This window comes from Ceratotherium simum, chromosome 20, assembly GCF_057802395.1.
Source record: "Ceratotherium simum simum isolate JZ-2026a chromosome 20, ASM5780239v1, whole genome shotgun sequence".
Lineage (NCBI taxonomy): Eukaryota > Metazoa > Chordata > Mammalia > Perissodactyla > Rhinocerotidae > Ceratotherium > Ceratotherium simum.
Genome location: NC_141919.1, coordinates 44,999,773 through 45,020,358, shown reverse-complemented (window position 1 = coordinate 45,020,358; position 20,586 = coordinate 44,999,773).

The window sequence follows — 20,586 nt, the reverse complement described above, 5'->3', positions numbered from 1 at the left end:
TCCTTTAGCACTTTTGTTAGGTACCTCCAATTAACATCTGGTGGCTACACACCTGGCAACAGGGTCATGAAGATTAATGAGAATTTAAAATTCATTGGAAGAAATACAGTGTAGTATGTAGCCTCAAGTTACATTTATGGATGACTTATTCCTGTGCAATAAAAAAAGTCCTTTCCAACTTTAAGAAACCTGTTTAAGATGACCTGCTCTCCCCAGAGGAATTGAGTTAGTCTGCTTCATGTCCTGCATTTCTGTCCATACAGAGAGCTTCTAATGAAATCTTATAGAAAGAATTAAATTGTACCTTAAAATAAATGGCAAAACCAAAGGTTCTTTATGTGGCTGCTTTTCCTTCCCATTCACACAAATAATTAATAAGGTCTATGAAAACGGCTTAGCATGGTGGAGTTTGCAATGAGGTGAATCATTGAAGTAACCTCTGTGAAGACTGATTTTCAGCATCATAACATTTGCCTAAATGGACGGGTCTTCAAGTGTATGTGGAAAAAGCACGTCAATGTCCATCCCTTTCTCTTCTAGGCCTATTTCAAAATGTCCCATCCAGACTTTGAAGGGTTCTTGTAGTAACAGGTCTCACCCCAGCTTTCTTCCTTCTGTCCACACTTGTGACTGTGGCAGTGGATATTTTAAAATATCCACCATAGGAAAGAAAAAAGGCAAAGAGCAGAGGCCTCTGGATTTTTAACCACTGAGAACTGTAATGACTGGTGTGAACCTATAGGGTGATTCTTAAGGATGGTAAAAATAAAAGTAAATGCTTGAGAATAAAATTATTCCCTCTCGTTTAAAAATAAGCTTTGGGGAGGAGGTTGGTGATGATCAGAAAAGGCAAATAAATGATGATAAGATGTCACAACTCCAAAAATGATTAAGAATCACTGCTCTGAGAACTTACTTTCTAAAGAAAGCATCCTGCATCTGTATGAGAGTCTCTTATGCATATGCTAATTGGTCCCACGGATAATTTTAGCTTTTGGTTTGTTTTCTTCCTGTCATTATTTTATGTTCTTATTTGCTAGACTTCATATGCACATCCGGGGAAACACAATTGCTTATCACTCAAGCTTGGGGGAGTATGTTGGGAATATATAATAGTCCTTTGCACTGGATGTTTTCCTTCATGAAGTACAATTTGGTGAATGCTTTTGAATCATCAGAATGGTTTTGGGTGAATAGAGAAAATCAAGGAGTGAAGTACAGATTTATATCTCCAGTCATATTAAAACATTTAAGTATTTCTTGTCACAATGACCTACCAATTCCTTTGTCTCTTGTCTAAATAGATTGTATTAAAATGAAATACTTGAAGTGTGGCATTGCAGTGGATTCACGAACAATTTATTCTGGTTCTCTCTTTGCACCTGGAAGTAGAGAAAGAGAAACACTTCTCTTCAACTATGGCTAATAACAAGGCTTTTTAGGCCATGTCTGAGGCAGCTCTTAGAGGCTGATAAAGACCTTGCATGGAGACAGCTCAATAAAAGCCTTTTGAGAATTTAACCATCAGATGGCATTCAGGCACACGAATGCACATGCTGGGTCCTGCCCCTTGTGCAACACGGATAGAGCAGTTCTCCTGTCTGCCTAGGCCTTGCCCCCACAGGAGAGCTACGCCCATCTCTTGGGTTTCTTATCGTTTGCTTTATTGCTTCCCTTAGACTCTCAGCATCGTGTTCAATTCCTCTTTCTGATTTGGCATCTCCATCTTTCTCAGCTATTTCCATTTTTCTGATTTGGTCCCTACTCACTGTGTTATCTCATATCCTCCCCACAGCTTCCTATTTCCACTCTCCCTCTGCCCCTAATCTTTCGATCTGAACTTCCATTGACCTAATGCAGCTGGAAGCCGGAGGGCAAGAGTGCCCATGGATGCAGTCCATGAGGGTTAGGGTCCCAGGTCACTGAACTGGCTGGAAATGCATGACTAATGAACCTGAAGAGGTAGGCACAAGGTAGCTGGCATATTGGGCAAAATGCCCGGTGCGCAGAAACTATTATTCTTCGGAACCTTCGTCCACTCTTGCTTTCATGTGCAAAATCCCAAGCACATTTCTTTTCTTTCTTTTTTTTTTTTTTTTAGTTACTATTTCTTAAAAGACCAGAGTGCCTTGAGTATATAGTGTATGTTGATTATATGTTGAGACATTCAGATATCTATACCTCGACTCGAAAAGTTTTATGCTTCCCCATCTATGCTCAATGCCTTCCCTTCCTGAGGGTCAGTGTTACAGCATCTTTCCAAAGTGCCTGTCTCAGTGAAAAATCACTTCAGGGCGGGTTGCTATTGCTGTGTAAGACCCTCCCAGGGTTTGGTACAGCGGAATTTACTTGGAGGGACAGAGCATGCTCAGTGATCCCAAGAGATGAGGGTTATTGCTTCTGTGATATGTACCTCTCCTGCCGGAGAAATGCTGACTGAAATTCTTTTGATTCTTTTAGTTTCAAGACTTTTCGAATATATCTTTTGATAAATAGGCTTGGCATATTTGACTCCAAACATCCATAAAAGTCCAACTCTCTCTTTTTACTTTTATTTATTTTTAAATTTAATTAAAAAACCCTCTGTCTTAATGCACATTATTTTGTTTTAATTTTAGTGTGATTTATGAAAGTCTTATTGAGTCAGAATTTTCCATGTAGTGGTTTGCTTAATTAAGCCCACTAAAACATTTCTAGTTGTTTTAGTTTGTTTTCTCACAAGTCAAATATGAAGACAATTGGGGACTAGGAAAAGCTAAAGGCATATTTGTTTTCACGGGCACTGTGTCCTAAACTAACCCAATCTCATTTCAGTGACTTGGTTTTTCAAGGGTTGTGGGTGCTTGCACTGGCCAGTGGGCTCCTGGTCCTTTGAAAGAATTGGCCTTAGGAATTTTGATTTTGTAATTTGACTGAAGTTGTGATACCTAAAAAGGAAGGAAAACTTTAGATTTAACTTTAGTTGACACGGCCACACATGACTAAGTTATGAAAAGTGTGTCCTCAGAAAAAAATGGAAGAAAAAAAACAAGAAAAATTTTATGTATCATATTTTTCAGCTTGACTTTTGTGTGTTTAGTTGAATAGCTCTAGTTTGTCCTATTAAAATGGTTTGCTTTATTATAGTTTATTTCTTTCTGCTTTGGAGATACAGTTCTTTGTGAAATCCTAACCAGGCCTTGTGTTTTTAAAAAATTCTGTATACATTGCTTTACAAAAGATGGCTTAAGAACAAATGTTTTTTATGACAATCCTAAAATCATTAGAATGGAACCCTGTGATAATATAAGGATTAGGGAATTGGCTTGGTATTTGTGGTATATGTTAACCACACCACCTATAATTCACATAAGTCTATTTTGGAAGATAGAATTTGGCTCATGGTCTAGCTGAATGCGTGTTATGATGGATAGCATTGGGTTGGGTTGTTTTAAGACAGCAAAACGGAGGACTGAGCTTGTGATGGTAGGGACATTTTAAGTGACATGGCGGGAGAATTCTTCGAGCTCTTTAGTGGAATAGATAGGGCTTCAATGGCCTGAGGAAACCGCAAAGCATCGCTCATGGACTTGGCTAATTCCTAGGAAGCTCTGTGCCAAAGGTTCTATCTGTAGTATAGAAACTTGTAGCATGGCTTTGGGTACTAACCTTATAGATTCATCTTGTTTTGCTTTTTCTCCAGTTTCCACACTTGTTTATTAAATTTTGTATTAAGAGAGGGTTTGTGTGAGTTGGTGAGTCTTGCCTAGCAGTATGATCGTGCACAGCTTCCGGGTTCCATTTTGTGCCAGTCTTCAGAAAGTCAGATTTAGCATCTAATCCTTCACAGGACAGACAAATGATGCGGAATCAGAATAAAGCTGGAAAGTTCACAGTGTGGATTTTGTGCTACATCTAAATTAAATCCAAATCTTCTGTACTTATTAAAAATGAAGCTCTCTTCCCCTTTGGAATCAAATATAGTCTTAGATACTCTCTTCTTGAGATCTTAGGCTGCGTGGCAAATTCTCAGCCCATTTGCCTCTTAAACCGTTTTTGAGTGTGTGTTTACAAAAAATAAATACGATAGCATGGTTGCGTAATTGAAAATTGAATGGCGACTGATTTTTAAAAATCATTTCTCATTATGGATATATATGTATCTTTAATCCTTAATATTGGACATTATCTGCTTTGTGACCACTAGATGGTCACTGTAGTGCCCCGTATGAGGTCAGGTTTACAACTTGAAGGTAGATTAAAGATCAAAAAATGGAGAGAAGAATATAACAAGCAAAAGCTCTCTTATGTATCATTCTATCTGATTCAGTGAAATATCACAAAAGGAAGCAAGACAAAAAAAAACCTGTGGGAGCAGGAGGACATTTCCACTGGAAGACTCTTCTCGGCAGCAATGGCAGGGCTGAACCACCACCTCTCTTACTGTTTTTTGTTTTTTGTTTTTTTTTTTTTGTGAGGAAGATCAGCCCTGAGCTAACATCCATGCCAATCCTCCTCTTTTTGCTGAGGAAGACTGGCCCTGGGCTAACATCCGCGCCCATCTTCCTCCACTTTATGTGGGACGCTGCCACAACATGGCCTGATAAGCCGTGTGTTGGTGTGTGCCCGGGATCCGAACCCGGGCTGCCAGCAGCGGAGTGCGCGCACTTAACCGCTACGCAACGGGGCTGGCCCCTCTCTTATTGTTTAATAACCTCTCCAGTATGCAGAGCTTTTGTAAAGCCAGAATGCTGTTTGTTTGTTTAAAGAACCTCATTATGTACGGATTCTACACATATCCCTTAGCAAATCTGAGACAGTCTTGCTTAGAGCCTTACAGAGTTTATTTTCCTTTTAAACTCTGCAAACAGACCTAGGGGATCAGGTTTCCTGTTTCCTCCTCCTGGACATCTGTTGTCAGTCCAGATCCTCATACCACTTCCCTCTACTCCACTTGTCCCCTAACCACTGAATTTCAGTCAAGTGGCATCCCTCAGATATCCTGTCAGCATTTAGGAGGGTCAGGCTCTCAGGTTGGCTTGTGTCCTGTGGTCAGTGAGCCTGCCTGGGGTGAGCCACGTGGGTTTACTCCCTGGAGCACGTGGGAATGACCAGAGTCCCCTGGTGCTCAGTGTTCAGTTCTGATCTGTTACTGCAGAGGATGGCCAGGATGGTCCATGTTTCTTCAGGTTAGAGCCCACCATTATGTTATTCTTGTAGCTTCTGACAAGCAGCAGGTACTCGGAAAATCTTGATCGCATATATAAATGAAAGGCATTGAAGCCATCTCAAAGTGTGGCTAATTCTTTATAGCCTCTGTTAACGTTATAATTTTGCATCTATTTGTATGATTATTTGACTGATGTGTCTAGTGCTCAACCTTGGCTGCACTTTGGAATCACTTGGGGACCTTCAAAAAATATTCACGTATGGGCCTCCCCTCAGGAGATTTTGAGGTCATTGGTCTGGGGTCGGCTGGGAATTGTCAAAGCTCCCTGGGTGATTCCAATACGTAACCAAGACCAAGAAGTACTGCTCTAGGTTGTAAGCTCCATTAGGTCGAGGACCACATCTTCTTCTGCTCACTGTTATATTCTAGCACCTAGTTTAGTGCCTAGCATCTAGTAGATGCTCAATAAATTATTGTGGAATGAGTAAATAGAAGTTTACAAACATGGCTTCTTCTGACTCTTACAGACAGCTCAAAAGGAGATTAAATGAGTAGGGCTTTTTCTGAAGATGGCTCCAGTGTGTTACTTGAGTGGTCAAGCTCAGATGGCCACAGCCTGGCCTTAGAGGACCCCACCCTTGAAACAGCCAGTGATCATCTTGAGGAGCCCAGGTCTCCCAATCTGTGGGAATTTTAGAGGCCGCTGCCCACACTGACCTAGTTCAGTATGGATGGTCTGATGGTTGAGCAGATGAAACTCTTGGAAAAAAGAATTTTTGAAACTCAATAGCTCTTTCTTTAAACTTCTAATCAGAAGGGAAATGTTAAAGCTTGGAGATTTTGTACAAAAAGCTGCTTGGTTGTTAATTAGGTGAGCATTAGGAGGAAAAACAATGAAGAGAAAAGGAAGTGGTATCTTCAGTAAATGAGGAGAAAAACGCTTGCACAGTAGTAGATCAGCAGGTAATTGAAAGATGAGAAAAAGTGTGCAGGGGAACATTCAGGACGAGGTTAAGTGATTGACCAAGAAATGCAGATTTTTTTTAAAAGAAAAAGTTGAGTTTTGATTTTTAACAATATCATTTGGAAATGATTGAATTTAGATGAAATATAGTGTATTTGGAAAGATACAGCTTAAGTGGTGAGGTTCAGAACGGCAATGTGGATTCTGATCCCCCTGCAGTTACCTGTTTGGCTGGGTGACCTTGGACTTTTTTCTTCCCCCTTGGCGGCTCCTGCCCGCTTACCTTCATGACTCCTGAAATGTTAAGTCGGCACCATGCTTCAGCCTTGCAGCTGTCTCTGGTGAAGAGAGGGCAACAGTGTGGAGAGCCCTGGGAGGAGAGGTTGTGGCCAGGGGTCAGCTACTGCCAGGGGTTACCTGCCACACCAGTGTGAACAGAATTTCAACACAAAACAATGCCTACTCTTCTATAGCTTATGAGATAGAAGTTGTTACTCAAAAAGGCCAGTCCCCAGCCAGCTCTCCCACCTTCATCTCCCTCAGAGACGTGAGAGGCAGTGTTTCTCCAGTGTTTGACAATGGAATAATCTCATAAATGAAGTGAAAACCCTTTGGAGTCATCTCATCCAGTCGTCCATATGACCAGCAGCTTTGAAATTGTTCACCTTCCAGATGGAGAAAGTTGTCTGTATTAAATATCTCCTTGGAGAGGAGCTTCATTCTTTTTTGGTTACTTTGACAATCAAGAATCTTTAAAAAAAAATTTATATCATTCTAATCACCTTTGCTTGAAACTCTTCAGTGGTCCCCGTTCCCTATGGCTAGTGTCCCACAATGTCAGCAGGAGTGATAGTGAGCATTTTTAACAACCGTAATGGTATCAAAATGGACACAAGTGTAGAATTGGAAAGGAGATTGGAGGTCCCAGCCCCAGCCATTACCTTTTAGTTGCTGGGTTGTGAGGAGGTCTAAAAATCCCAGTGCAGGGATAGAAGGTCTGGAGTGGAGGATGGCAACCAGGAGGCCCATCCCAACTGATATGAAAGTATTTTGATTTTGTAACAAGACATTGTAACTAGCTAGATATAAACCCAGCTTATTAGCTGACCTAAAAGCATCTCCATTATGTATCCCAGCCTATGTCTCCGGCTTGTCTCCTGTTTTTCTTCTCTTATACTCCAATCTCCAGCTTTGGTGCACTAATTGCTGTTCCTTGAATGTGCTCGATGGTTTCCCATTTTCGTACCTTTGTACATACTGTTCCCTCTGCCTGGAATGTTCTTCCCCTCCATGAATTTCTAAAGAATCTTCTACTCATCCTTCAGGACTCTGCTCAATTGCCCTCTGCCCTGCCACCAACCACCCTGCAGCCAGGTTTTTACCACTCCCTCCTTTGTGTCCCCACATTCTGCGTATATGCCTCTATTACTGCACCTACCACACTGGAGTAATAATTGTTTAGTTACATGTCTAGCTCTCCGCTAGACTGTGAATTCCTTTCAGGGCACCAATTAGACGTGTTTTCCACATTTGTATCCCTAGGACATGGTAGGTACTTGATACACGTTTGTTCACTGCCCCAAGAATGGTTTCTTTAGTGTAAGTGGAGAGCAAGTGGTCAACATTCTTGTGCAGGGATATGTTACACAGTTGAGATCTCACTGCCCCTTTTCATTTTCTCCTTAGTATGAGCTCATATAGGTTAAATAATGCTACATCTTTTAATCTTTCTCCTCTTTCTAGTCAACCTTGCTGTGCCTCTTTGGCCTCTATGTTCTTTCCGCTGTTTACAAAGCGTCATGGCCGGTACTGGACACAGAACACATTTCAGGTGTGAGTTGACGAATGGACCATTGGAAGGCCTATTTTGAAGTCCTTGCAGGTCACACTCCTCCCAGGGCATTCCATGACCATTTTCCTTTCTTTCCTGATGACAGCGCTTCATTGCTGATTCACACTCAATTTGTCTACTCTGACTCCTGCCAGGATTATTTGCGACTTGGTCTTTGGTTGTCTCTTCCCATCCTGTGTTTATCCACGTCTGCTTTTGTCCCCAAATAGCCCAGCTTGATCTGGCCTATTCTTTTTCTGCTCTTCGAAGGTATGTGTATCTTGGTTGTCAAGCCCACTTTGGCTCTTATTTTTGTCTTTCAGAGTGCCTGCAATCCTGTCTCACTTGTCACATCTTTGGATTTGAGCAGCTTATTCTTAATAGAAGTAGTCTGTTGGCTGGATTGGTTAGAACAGAGACTGTAGCCTTGGCGGTCTCTGCATGGGTAATTGAATAGGGTATTAGTTTCAGCAAGAGATGTGCACATTTATGTCCACAGAGTGTGGTAAAACCTGTGAAATGTTGCCTTCCACCATTTTATGGGTAAAGCAACGGGGCAAAACGATAAGTGGTGATGGTAAGGGAGGTGGGTGGCTCAGGTGGAAGAGAACGCAGTGGTAGGCACATTGCCGCTCAAGCCGGGCGGCCTGGGTTTGAACTAGCTCTGCCACTTAGCTGTGTGACCCTAGGCTGATCATTTAACTTTTCTGAGCCTAAGTGTGTTCATCTGTTTAATGGTGATAATAATAGTATCTATCTCATAGAGAATTTATAAAAATCAAATCTGTTAATGTTTGCTCATACAGCACTTAGCAGTATTTCTGGCATGTAGCAAATGGTCAATAAAAGTTAACTGTTATCACTTAATCCCCTTACAAGATGAATTTATTATTGATTGCCCAATCTTAAGAGTTAACATTTGCATCTTTTAAATGAAGGCGATGGCCTAGGTTGGTCATTTTCCAAATGATGCTCCATAGTAGAGACTCAGAAATCCCCCAAAGCCTCCTCAAGAGGGCCTGGGATACTAGTGGTACATGTGGGCACAGCTACAGCCCTCCCTCTCCCACCCAAGGAAGCAAGCTCCCATGTATCTTTTTGACATGTTGGACTTTCATCCGAGTGTTTTCTTAAAGAAAGAGTTCTTGAAGCTAAAGGAAGTTAGAAATTCCCTTCCAGCTTGAAAATCAGTGATTTTAAATGTAGAACATAATGATAATTTGATTTCTACCATTATTTTGTGAACGCTGAATTAACAATTTGGGGGAATTGCATTTCATGTGGCCTCATCCAATGATGTAATAATCAAATAAAATAGATTCTAATCCTATTTAGTCAGCTTCCCTCTGTTGTTCTCAGGCGGCTTTGAGAGGGCTGTCAAATTGAATTTGCTGTCCTCCGTGTTTGCCAAAGTTTATTATTTCAATTTACAGCAGCAGAGATGTTATAACCTGGTCTTTTATGTACTCTGTTGTGTTAGCTCTGATATTGTGCCAATCTGCACAAGAGAGTAATCATGGAATGATGGGCCTTCCTTCACTTTCAGAAAAGCAACGGGCAGGTCTTCCTGATGTCTAGAGGGGTTGTATGTTGGAGACAGAATTGGGACTGGGGGATTGAATCGGCTTTTCTTATTCGTAAATACCTTTAAAAATCCCCAGCAGAACACTATTTAAATACTTTCATAGAGCCACAAATCAGCTAATACCAAGGAAAACATGGACTGTGTTTGAGAAAAGATGGTTTCAAAAGAGAGGGATAAGATCAGGCTCTAAATGCATTCAATTCATTAGCCATAAAGCGTGCAGAGCTGGGTTTGTAATGTTATCAGAAGATTCAGGGAAAGATTCAGAATGAGATCTCAAAAATCCCACGTGGAGTCTCCTGTTAATGTTGACAATCTGTTCTGTAGTGACTTCCATCAGATTATCTGCCGTCTTAAACAGGGAAGGAGACTAAAGGCTCCATCTTTCCCATCTGCATCCGACATTGTACCCTATTGCTGGAGTTCACCAGTGTGATAACAAATTAAATAAACAGGGGAAAATTACTTCTTCATCAACACTTACAAAATGATAATGGAAATATATGCTTGTTGTAAAAATTCTAATGGTGCAAAAATTCATAGCAAAATTCCTAGTTTTCTCTTTCTTATTCCTTGAATCCCATTCCTCAAGGTAACCACTGATAATAGTTGAAAGTGGATCCATCCAGAGTTTTTCTTTGTATAGACACACACACACACACAAGCGCACATACACACATACTCATATGTACATGTAAATATAAAAAAATATATATACATACATACACACATATATATACTTTAAAAATATAAATGGGATTTTCTTTTTATTTAATTTTATGATTTTGATATCTTTCCATGTTAGTATATATAGATTTACCTCATTTTTTAAGAATGAGAATCACATTTCAAGGGGACTTGTAAATTCCTTCTGACTTGCAATAAAAGCCCAGAAAACCATCAGAGGGTGGAAGGCTTTTGCCACCACCTGCAGTCAGAGCCTTCTGCCTCTGACTCACCTGACCTTGGAAACGCCTGTTTTTAAAGGCAGCCTCAGGCCTGGTTAAGGAGCATGTCTCTTTTTCAAGCAGGCTCAGACCCCCGTTGTGAAAGAAAATGACGCCTTAATCAAGTCGGTTTTCTGTCTGGCAAATCGCACCAACTTCCCTTTAGGAAATGAGGGAGCCCTGTGTGACTGGGATTCACATCTGTCAGGCCGTGGTGGGGCAGAGGGGACCCTTATTCCACCCGGGGCAGCCACGTCTGACTTTTCTCCCATTAGCTAACAGAGCTGGTTAAGTGAGCCGTCAATGCAGCGGGCCTGACTGATTTGTTGATACGCTGGCCTAGCCGGGAAAGTTCTTAAACTAATTCACTTAAGATAAGGGAATGGCTTCTCCTCAAAGGCAAAGCAAGGAAAGATCCTCCACTTCTCAGTAAGCCTGTCCAAACTGTCTGCCAACCACTCGAGGATGAAATTGAGTCTACCACTACAGCGTGTACTACTAAGAGTAGACTAGCCGGTAAATATTTAAAGGATCTAAGCTAAGCTTCTCCGTCATTTACCTGCATTTTGTTTGGATGACAAGTGGCAGAGTGCACTGCAGAGTGAGATTAGGTGCTTGAAATGTGGCTGCAGAGATTAAATGAGGATTTCCGGAGGCGCCCTTCATTATGGTGACATAGTAGCGGACAGATTTCCTGAAGGGTTTTCCACTTGGCTGCATGATTAAGTGTTCCGGGAATTAAGTAATTGGTAATATACTTTTTATCTTCCTGTGTAAATAATTTCTTTAGTTAAACTTCACAATGTATAATATTTAAACACTTGTCAAGCAATAACTCACTCGTGGCAGAAAATTATAAAAGTCTAACAGTGGGATTAGGGTGTTATGGCTGGAGCTGATGGATCTCCATAGTTTTCTTGAAGAGGAATCTTACCACAGAGGTATAATTTGTGAACTAGAACCATACAGTCTCAGTAATTTGAGCAGCTATGTGGGAAACTCTGAATCCAGCTCAAATTGTTCTGCTTTTATTTTTTTAAACAGGGTATGAAGTATGTTTTTAATTCTCTGTGCATGCATGCGTGTATGTATTATAGTCAGATTTTTTTTTTAGAAGAAGTCAAATAAGGGGAATATATGGCTCCACCCTAATCTGTGAGATCTGTCATGCAGTAAAGCATATTGCCCACGTATCAAGACAATGTCAAAGTCATTTGTGTAAATAATAACAGAAAAGAACACTACCAATTTATCATGCATGGGGATCTAGTATGTTGAAGGAATTTACCAGGAAATCAGTATTTGTCATCACGTTTGTCATGGTTTATAAATCCCAGCCTGATTTACAAGGGTTTAAGGCCTTTCACCCAAATATAAAAAGTGACCCATTAAAGTTAACGAGCCTTCTTTATCTGGTCTCATCTTTTAAATTTACCATGTGATTAAATGTAATGAAAGGGAGATGGGGGCGTTTAAAGTGCAGCTGAGAGTGCTTTGGTAAGAGACGAAGACTCAAAGAATTCTGACACCAGAAACAGCTGGATTTGCAAGTGACAGAAATCAAAACACCAAAAAAAGCTGACACTTAAAACAGTATGCTACTCATAAATTTGATGAACATTGGTGGGCAAACATTTCAAAAGGATAAGATAAGTAATAGGTCCAGAGGGATTTCAGTAGAACGGAAAAGACCCTGAAGTTAGGACACATCACTGCAAAGCAGATACATGGTTTATAACTGTATTTGGGGAAGAAAAAAATGTCATTATTGATTAAAAATTTGGTTAAACCCAAGCCTGAGACCCTGCCTCCAGCCTTATCATCAAACTCTGTCAGTTTGAGACAGTCATGAAAAAAGACCACCTTGCCAGAGAGAAGAATGACCCAGAGGTAGACCATTGGCCAACTGAAGCAGGCAGCTGTTTGGCTCACTAGATGCTTTTGAAATTTGGACCATGCAAATGAATGATCATGTAGTTTACTTATCTGTACGGAAGAGCAGGTACTCAAGTCTCTATAATGAATATTTTAGGTGTGAGTCATAAAGAACCCTCCCCCACTAAAAAGACCGTAAGCTTCGCAAAGGCAGTGGACCATGTCTGTCTTGCAAAGTGTCTTATGTAGCCCTGAGAGCACTGACCAGGCTTTAGACAAGCTTCTTCCTGATTATAGCCCCCCTGACCTCCCTTTTCTTCCAGCATTTACTTTAGAAAAGTTGCAGTTGTAAACTCTTTCTTTGTCCCTTTGAGATCTGAATCTTCTACAACCCAGGAATGTCTTTCTCAAGGACCGGAGAGCCATCCTTTTGAAATGCAATCGTCAAGAAACATAGGGGCCCTATCTCCCAGTGTCTGTGGGAGGGTAGGAGCCAAACATTGATAATCGACAACTAGCAAACACAACGGCCTTAATCACAATGACCACTCCTCCTTGCTAAAGGAGGAGTCCTCCAGCACTTTTCCATTAACTCACTCCAGCTTTAAAAATCCCCCACCTTTTTAGAGGAGTTCAGTTCAATCTCTCTCTTATTGCAACAGTTTTGAATAAAGTCTTCCTTGCCTATTTAACTCATCCAGTGCAATTCTTCTTTTACAGCACTCAGTGAACATTTGTTGAATTGTATTAGAAGAATTTCAACTTTTTATTCTCATGTATGGCATCAGTTTAAAAAAATGTCTTTTTTTTTTTTTTTTTTTTACTGAGGTAACACTGATTCATAACATTGAATAAATTTCTGGTGTACATTGTTATGTTTTGACTTCTGTATAGACTGCATCATGTTCACCATCCAAAGTCTAGTTTCCATCCATCACCGTACACATGTTCCCCTTTATCTCTTTTGCCCTTCACCCACCCTCTTTCCCTCTGGTAACTACCAATCTGTTTTCTATATCTATGTGTTTGTTTGTTTGTTGTTGTCGTTATTGTTGTTTTAAAAAAGTAAAAATCTTTATGGAGAATACAGATGCTGGCGGAAATGTTACAAACCAAAGCAGTGTCATTTGATAGATGGTTCAAGGTATCCACACCAGAAAGACAATCACATGTAGTTTGATGAATGGGGTAATATTTTCTTTTAATAAAAATTTATATTGCTATATTATCTTATTTGGAATAATTTAAAGTGAATTACATTCTATGGAAGTGCCTAGCAAATTGCAAATGCTCAGGAATGTTTATTAAGTGGTAAGGAATAAAGTCTTTGCCAAATGGTGCTTGTTTCTATATCATCATGCTGATGAAACCATTCCTATGGAATTTTGGGGCTGATCTATGTCCTCCATTTTGTTGATCAAGAAACAGAGAACCAATGAGGGTGCTATGGCTATTTGCTGCAAGAGTAGGAACTGGAAACCAGGTTGCCTTACATCCAGTCTTATGTTCTTCTTACTCTTTTCTAGAAGTTTGAGGTCTACTCTGGTGTTATATTCTAATTGGAAGGAGAAATTTAACTGACAAGACTTAACACAAAAGACAACTAACAGAATTTTTTAGGTGCAGAAATATAACTTGAAGAAAGAGAAGACTCTTGCTCATCCATTGTTCGTTTTTGGTAAATTGCAGTTACATAGAGTTTTACAGTTGCCACGGTTCTTTCACACATATCATCTGATTTGATCCCCAAAACAAGCTCGATGAGGCAAGAAAAAAATTGATTAAATGATTTACCAAAGGTCGCCTGGCTGGTAAATGGCAGCACAGAAACTAGAATGAGATTATTAGTTCATCTAGTTTTTAAAAAATCTACTGTGTGCCTGTTATGGGTAAGCATTGTATTAGATCTTGGAGACAGAGTGTGGACAGACAAAGAGGGGAACAGAGAGCAAGCAAAAATATCTTTCTGACAGTTTTGATAGGTGCAAATGCAAGAAAAGTGCAGTTGTGATGAAAATTTGTAAGAGGGTTGTAACCTTGCCTGGACATGGGGTTTGGATCAGGAAAGGCTGGCCCAAAGAAGCGACATTTATGTTACCAGACCAGTGTCCTGGCTCCTAGAATTTAACTACAATTCAATACCAATGGACTCTACACTCTAGTCAGAAAGCGTATCCTAGCAAGATATGGAGAAATGGGAAATACGACGAGATGGTAGTATGTTTTTATCAAGCTAAACGTATTTAAAATAAATACATTTATTTATTTTACTTTAATAAAATAAATACATTTATTTATTTTACTTTAATAAAATAAATACATTTATTTATTTTACTTTAATAAAATAAATACATTTATTTATTTTACTTTAATAAAATAAATACATTTATTTATTTTACTTTAATAAAATAAATACATTTATTTATTTTACTTTAATAAAATAAATACATTTATTTATTTTACTTTAATAAAATAAATACATTTATTTATTTTACTTTAATAAAATAAATACATTTATTTATTTTACTTTAATAAAATAAATACATTTATTTATTTTACTTTAATAAAATAAATTTTATTTTTTTATTCTGTCTTATTTTCTGAGATTATCCTTCCTTATTTATGGTTTTAAAACATCTTTTCTTTTATACAATGATTGTTATGGTAAATAAAAATTTTTTTCAGTGAATTGCTTGGGGCTATAAAAAATTTCAAATCCTACATCATCTCCTGAGTTTTATTTAAGATATTTTTCGTCAGTGAAATCCCAAAGTCAGAGAACCAAGCAGTAATGTATATTCTGCTACGACCCCCACGCCAACACTTCCTTTTTATTTTATGAGGGGAAGAAAGACCTTTGCTTTGACTAATCTAGTAAGTCAAAGGAATGAGAGAGTAGCTTTGTACTTATGTGGGAGATAAGATTAAAAATAATGAGACAAACAAACAGAAGCATATTGTTATTTCAGGGAATGGGAATAAACAGAGAATCTAAACATGTTATTTTGTGTACTTGCTAGGAAGTTTTTCAGCAAGCTACCATGTCAACCTTTATATAGATGAGGGTGAGAGACAGGGCAAGAGAGTGAGCTGAAATTGAAGGCTGCTCCGACAAAGAGAAGGCAAAGGCTGGCTGGGGTGAGAAGAGGGAGAGATTTCTTGATCCCTATTGCTCTTTCTGTAGAGAACTTCTTTCTCTGTCTCTCCTTCTGGTCTTGCTTGTAGCTATCAACAGATTCTGTTTATGCCTCAGCTTTGTTGAAGGCTGTCGGGCTGACAGAACGCCCTCCCTCACTGGAATGTGTCACGGTGCAGAGGGTAAAAGCAATCAATGGCCCTTCCTGGCCCTCGCCCCTCCTCTTGCCCTTATAAATACTTCTATTTGCATTCTGTCACTGTGGTTGTGGCTTATCCCTTTGCGTTTGCCCTTTCTAGTTGAAAGTCATTAATCTGCAAATGCAACTAATTAGCCCTTCACTGTTCCAGGAGCAGAGAACACTGCTTGCTCATCGTTGTAGTTTATTGGATGCCAGAAAATGTACACTTAAGGATCAATGGATCTTGCAAATAGAAAGAGTGCTCTGGATAATTACACAACTGGCCCTGGTGAACAATAAAATGAGAATGGCACAGAGGGCGTAAAACCTGCCCCAGAATGGTGTACTTACTTAAACCACAGTCTTACATTTCTTATTTTCTCAAGTGAGTTGTGCCCATTTTGTGAGGTGAGCCATCTCAATCCATCTTCTTGAAGATGGAGGCACAGAAAATTAAATGAAATTGGGTGCATTTCAGCCCTGATGTTTTTCTTTTTGGAGAAAGGTTGAACTCAAGACCTCAGGGTTGGTGTAAGATTGGAAAGGCAAAATCATTTTATCTTATTTTTTCAATGGGAAAAAAACTGTTGGTCCCAAATGAAATCAGAACTAAAATATTATGCCTAGCCTTTTTTTTTCCTTAAAAAAAAAAAAGACCCAATTGACTACATGCCTCCAGGGAAAACTTGATTCCCTTAAAGGAAAATAATTTTTTTACGGAGGCAAATATGTTAAAGCAAGTGAGAGACAGGGTATTTTTGGGAAGCCAGATTGGACAAGTAGTTTAAGCCATAGAAGAACATCCTCCCTAGCCACAAACATAATATCCAGTTCTGCTGTGGGTGTGTGCGTATGTGGGTATGTGTGTCTCTCCGTGTGTGCATATATAGAAATGCTTTTCATCAATGGGAAATTGAGCGTTGAAAAGAACCCACTAGAAACATGTGGAAAGTATTACATCTATGTGACAAAATGTCCAGGGAGAAAAAAAATGTCTACAATGACCTATACCTGATAACCTTTGGGGAGAGTGAATTGGAAAGTTGGAGCAGTTGAATCCTGCTGGGAAGAGAGCAGGTGTTAAAGAGGATTGTTGCCATTACTGGCCATAGCCCCAATCTATGTCCTTAGTAGAAACCCTGCATAGGGGTATGTGATGGGTCTGCAGCTCTGTCTACCAGCTACTGTGAGGTGGGTTCTTTCTGCTCTACGCTGAGAGATGGGGTTCAAGCTATTGGTGAAGGACCAGAGAGCTCCCCATCTTTATCTTTGCCAGGTGGTTAAATAGTCCTTGGCATAATTGGGAATGGGCCTAAAAATAAACACATGAAACTGTTTTCTTCTCTTCCTCAGGATATTCACAATAATTTAAGAATAGCTAACAAAGTTGGCTTTCCTTAAACAGCATCTCTTTTTCTTTGAATTTTTTTTTTTTTACTCTTTTTTTTCTTTCTTTTTCTTATTCATTCTGACCTGTACTTTCAAATTCAGGAATACAAAGACGGTGATAACACACTTACATTTCTTCAGGTCCACTATCCATACCTATTTATTGCTTATCTAACCTTACTTATTTTCAGGGAAGTATTATCATAACAGAATGATAGAGAATTAGCCTCCTTTGTTCTTGCATGCACAGTTGAATGCAGTGGTTCTGAACATGTTTTGGGGCCACAAACCCCTTTATGAATTGCTGTCATAATAAATTTCCTCAGAAAAATGTATGTACCAATACACTCATGCCATCTTACATTTGATTTGGGGGAATTCACTGACCCTCTAAACCAATTGCTTTTTGGAATCCATTGTCCCAGATTAAAAACATGTGGCCAAATGTGATGCCTATGAAACAGTGGAGAAATGGAAGCACACAGTAGAATCTATGAGCACGTTGTGTTGCAGAATGATAACAGACTGCTGGTTTCCGGTAATGACTAAGATTCAGTCTCTGGAGTTAGGCAGACTTGAGTCTAAACATGACTTTTCTACTTCCTAGCTGCGTGAGAGATTATTTAACCTCTCTGAGCTCCAGTGTCCTCATTAAAAAGAGGGTAATGACATCTACCTCATAGGGTTGCTTGGAACACAATCAACCCTAAAAAAATATTAGTGATTGTCATTGTTGTTAATAATGGGGAGGGTTATTGTGAATTGATTAAGGCAGGGCTTCCTTTCTTCCTTTGCTTGTCAGTTACCATTGTCATCCTCAGAGAAACAGACTCCGCTGGACATTCCTGAATGCCCACCCCCCTCCTTTTAAACTTCTTCTATTTAGCTACTAGGACTCATCCCACTTGAGAAAATTTAGTTTTAAACTTTGAAAAGCAAAGAGGTCCACATTTTTTAACAATGATTTATTTCCTGTTGATTTGAGGTGACTATGGACTGTAGAACTCAAAGGAGGGAATGCTTAGTACCTGGTGGGCAGTGTTTATCTAGAACATTCCTCAACAGTGGCCTGATGTTTATCTCTTCCACTTTCTTTTCACACATCTTGATTTTAACCATGAACTCTTTGATTTCTCTTAATTCCTTATTAGTGGCAATTCTCTGTTTAGTTCTATTCAATTCAGCTCAACAAATAAAAATTGAGCATCTTCTATCTCCCAGCCACTGAGCTAGACACTAGGGATACAGAAATAAATGAAATATACTCCTTGTACTTGGAAGTCCTTGGAGCCTCATAGTCTATTAGGCATAGTATCATCATCATCATCATCATCATCATCATCATCATCATCATCATCATCATCGTCTTCATCATCATCACCATCACTCTTGTTTAGTGAGTAATTACTATGTGTCAAGCATTGTGCTAACCAGGTTGCATACATTATTTCACTTCGTTTCACCTCACTATAGGATCCTCTTTCTAGAGTCACCCATACTTTTACCCCAACACTGCAAGCTTTTATTTCTCTCTTTAGCCCTACCCAGCAGTTCTCACTTTTCCCAATGGTAATTATTCTCAGGATCTGCAAGGCCTTTCCTTGGTCAACCACCAAGTGCTTGTAGCCCTAGAGTCCTCCAAAGCCTGGGTAGGGCTGTGCTTTCCACCCCTTCTGTGCTTTGAAACTTAAAACATACATGGCTTATGCTTCAGTAAGTCAATGACTGGCCAATTTTCAGTCTTGGATGAATCAAACTTATTCCAGGTCAGATTTAGGAGATACAAATATGATTCCGTATAATTGGGAGCCAAAGAAGTCTTCTGATTTTACCAGAGTTGGGGATGGTCCCAAAAGCTGGAAGTCTAGCAAGAATGGTGGTGAAGCCCTGTGGTTTATGAATTTATTAACTTTAAAACATATACCATCATAATCTAAGGTGACATCAGAAGCAATGACTAAGTGTTTTGCAATATAAAAGGAACTATTTAAAGGAATCTCATTATCTTTAATAAGATGTTTACAGTAGTCCTTGTCTACACAATTATAGGATCTCTCCATATAACGCGCAGAGGTTGGTCACTTATTGATGTGCTAGACCTACATGATTCCCAACATCTTGATGTTTGGCATAGAGAAGATCAGGAGTTTCCAATCTTTCTGTGGGGAGGAGTTACTTTTTGTTTATTAGAAGACTTATAGCCATCGGTCATATTGGAGTGGTACCAGGTACTGGCATTCAGTCTTAGATTCCACCGTGAAAAGACAAGGGGGTTTTAGTGAGGGGGGTAGGGGCTGTTATCTAGAGTCACTCTTCCGGATATGCAGGAGATTTAGGGTGTCCTAATGCTGTCCTTGTATATAGTGTCCATTGCTGAATCAGAAACCTCTGTAAGCATATCAAAAGCGCAAGGGACATCTAAGATAAAAACATTTTTTTGGTGAGGAAAATTAGCCCTGAACTAACATCCATCGCCAATCCTCCTCTTTTTGCTTGAGGAAGATGGTCCCTGAGCTAACATCTGTGCCAATGTTCCTCTATTTTATATGTGGGACACCACCGTTGTATGGCTTGATGAGCGGTGCGTAGGTCCACTCCTGGGATCTGAACCTGCGAACCCTGGGTCACTGAAGCGGAGTGTGCGAACTTAACCACTATGCCACCGGGCTGGCCCTGATAAAAACTTTTGAAATAGCATATTCAAGACTATATTTTGAGTGCTTAATATGTGCCATGTATATCACTAGGAACTTTGCATACATACCCAGTAATCTTCACTAGCACACTATGGAGTTGACCCAGTCATTCCCATTTAACAGATAAGTAGATCGAGGGCTGGAGAGGTTGAATAACTTGGTCAAGATCATGTTGTTTGCACATCGCTGACCTTGGGTTTAGTCATGTAGCACTTTTATTTTTAAGATGGAATCTTTTTTGGAAAGGAATTTTTTTGGAAAGCCCGATTGGTTCCTATCAGTTACTTAACTATTTGAAAAAAACTTTTTGTATGCAGAAACAGTTATACTTTTCTGTTGCTGCTTTCATCTGGCAGAGGGTGTGGTTTGCAAATGTTTCTAGATTAAAATACAGTCATTTCTGTTTGCAGAAACGGCCCAGATTAAAAATACTTGAATGTCGCTGAGTTGCAATAGACACAATTGAAAAAACGTCATCCTGTCACCCTGTCTTTAAGTGTAATGATTAATGTACCATTGCAGGATGATCTATGTGCCCATAGATTACTGCCTGAATCACAGTGTCTACTTTATGACTTATTGTTTGCCTGAGATCATGGAACATTTTATTTAAAGATAAGTGAAGGATTAAAGCACTTCTCTTCCTTCTTGGCCAGAATTTAAAAAAAAAAAGAAAGGAAAGAATTAAAGAGAGATTAGGTAGAAAAAGGGCTGCACTGATGCTCAGTTAAAATTAAGCCACTGGAATCAAATCAATCATTTGTCAGTGAGGCATAGGAAAAGTTTAACAGATGCTTCATGGTAACCAAACCCAAGAAATCGGGCTGTGATAG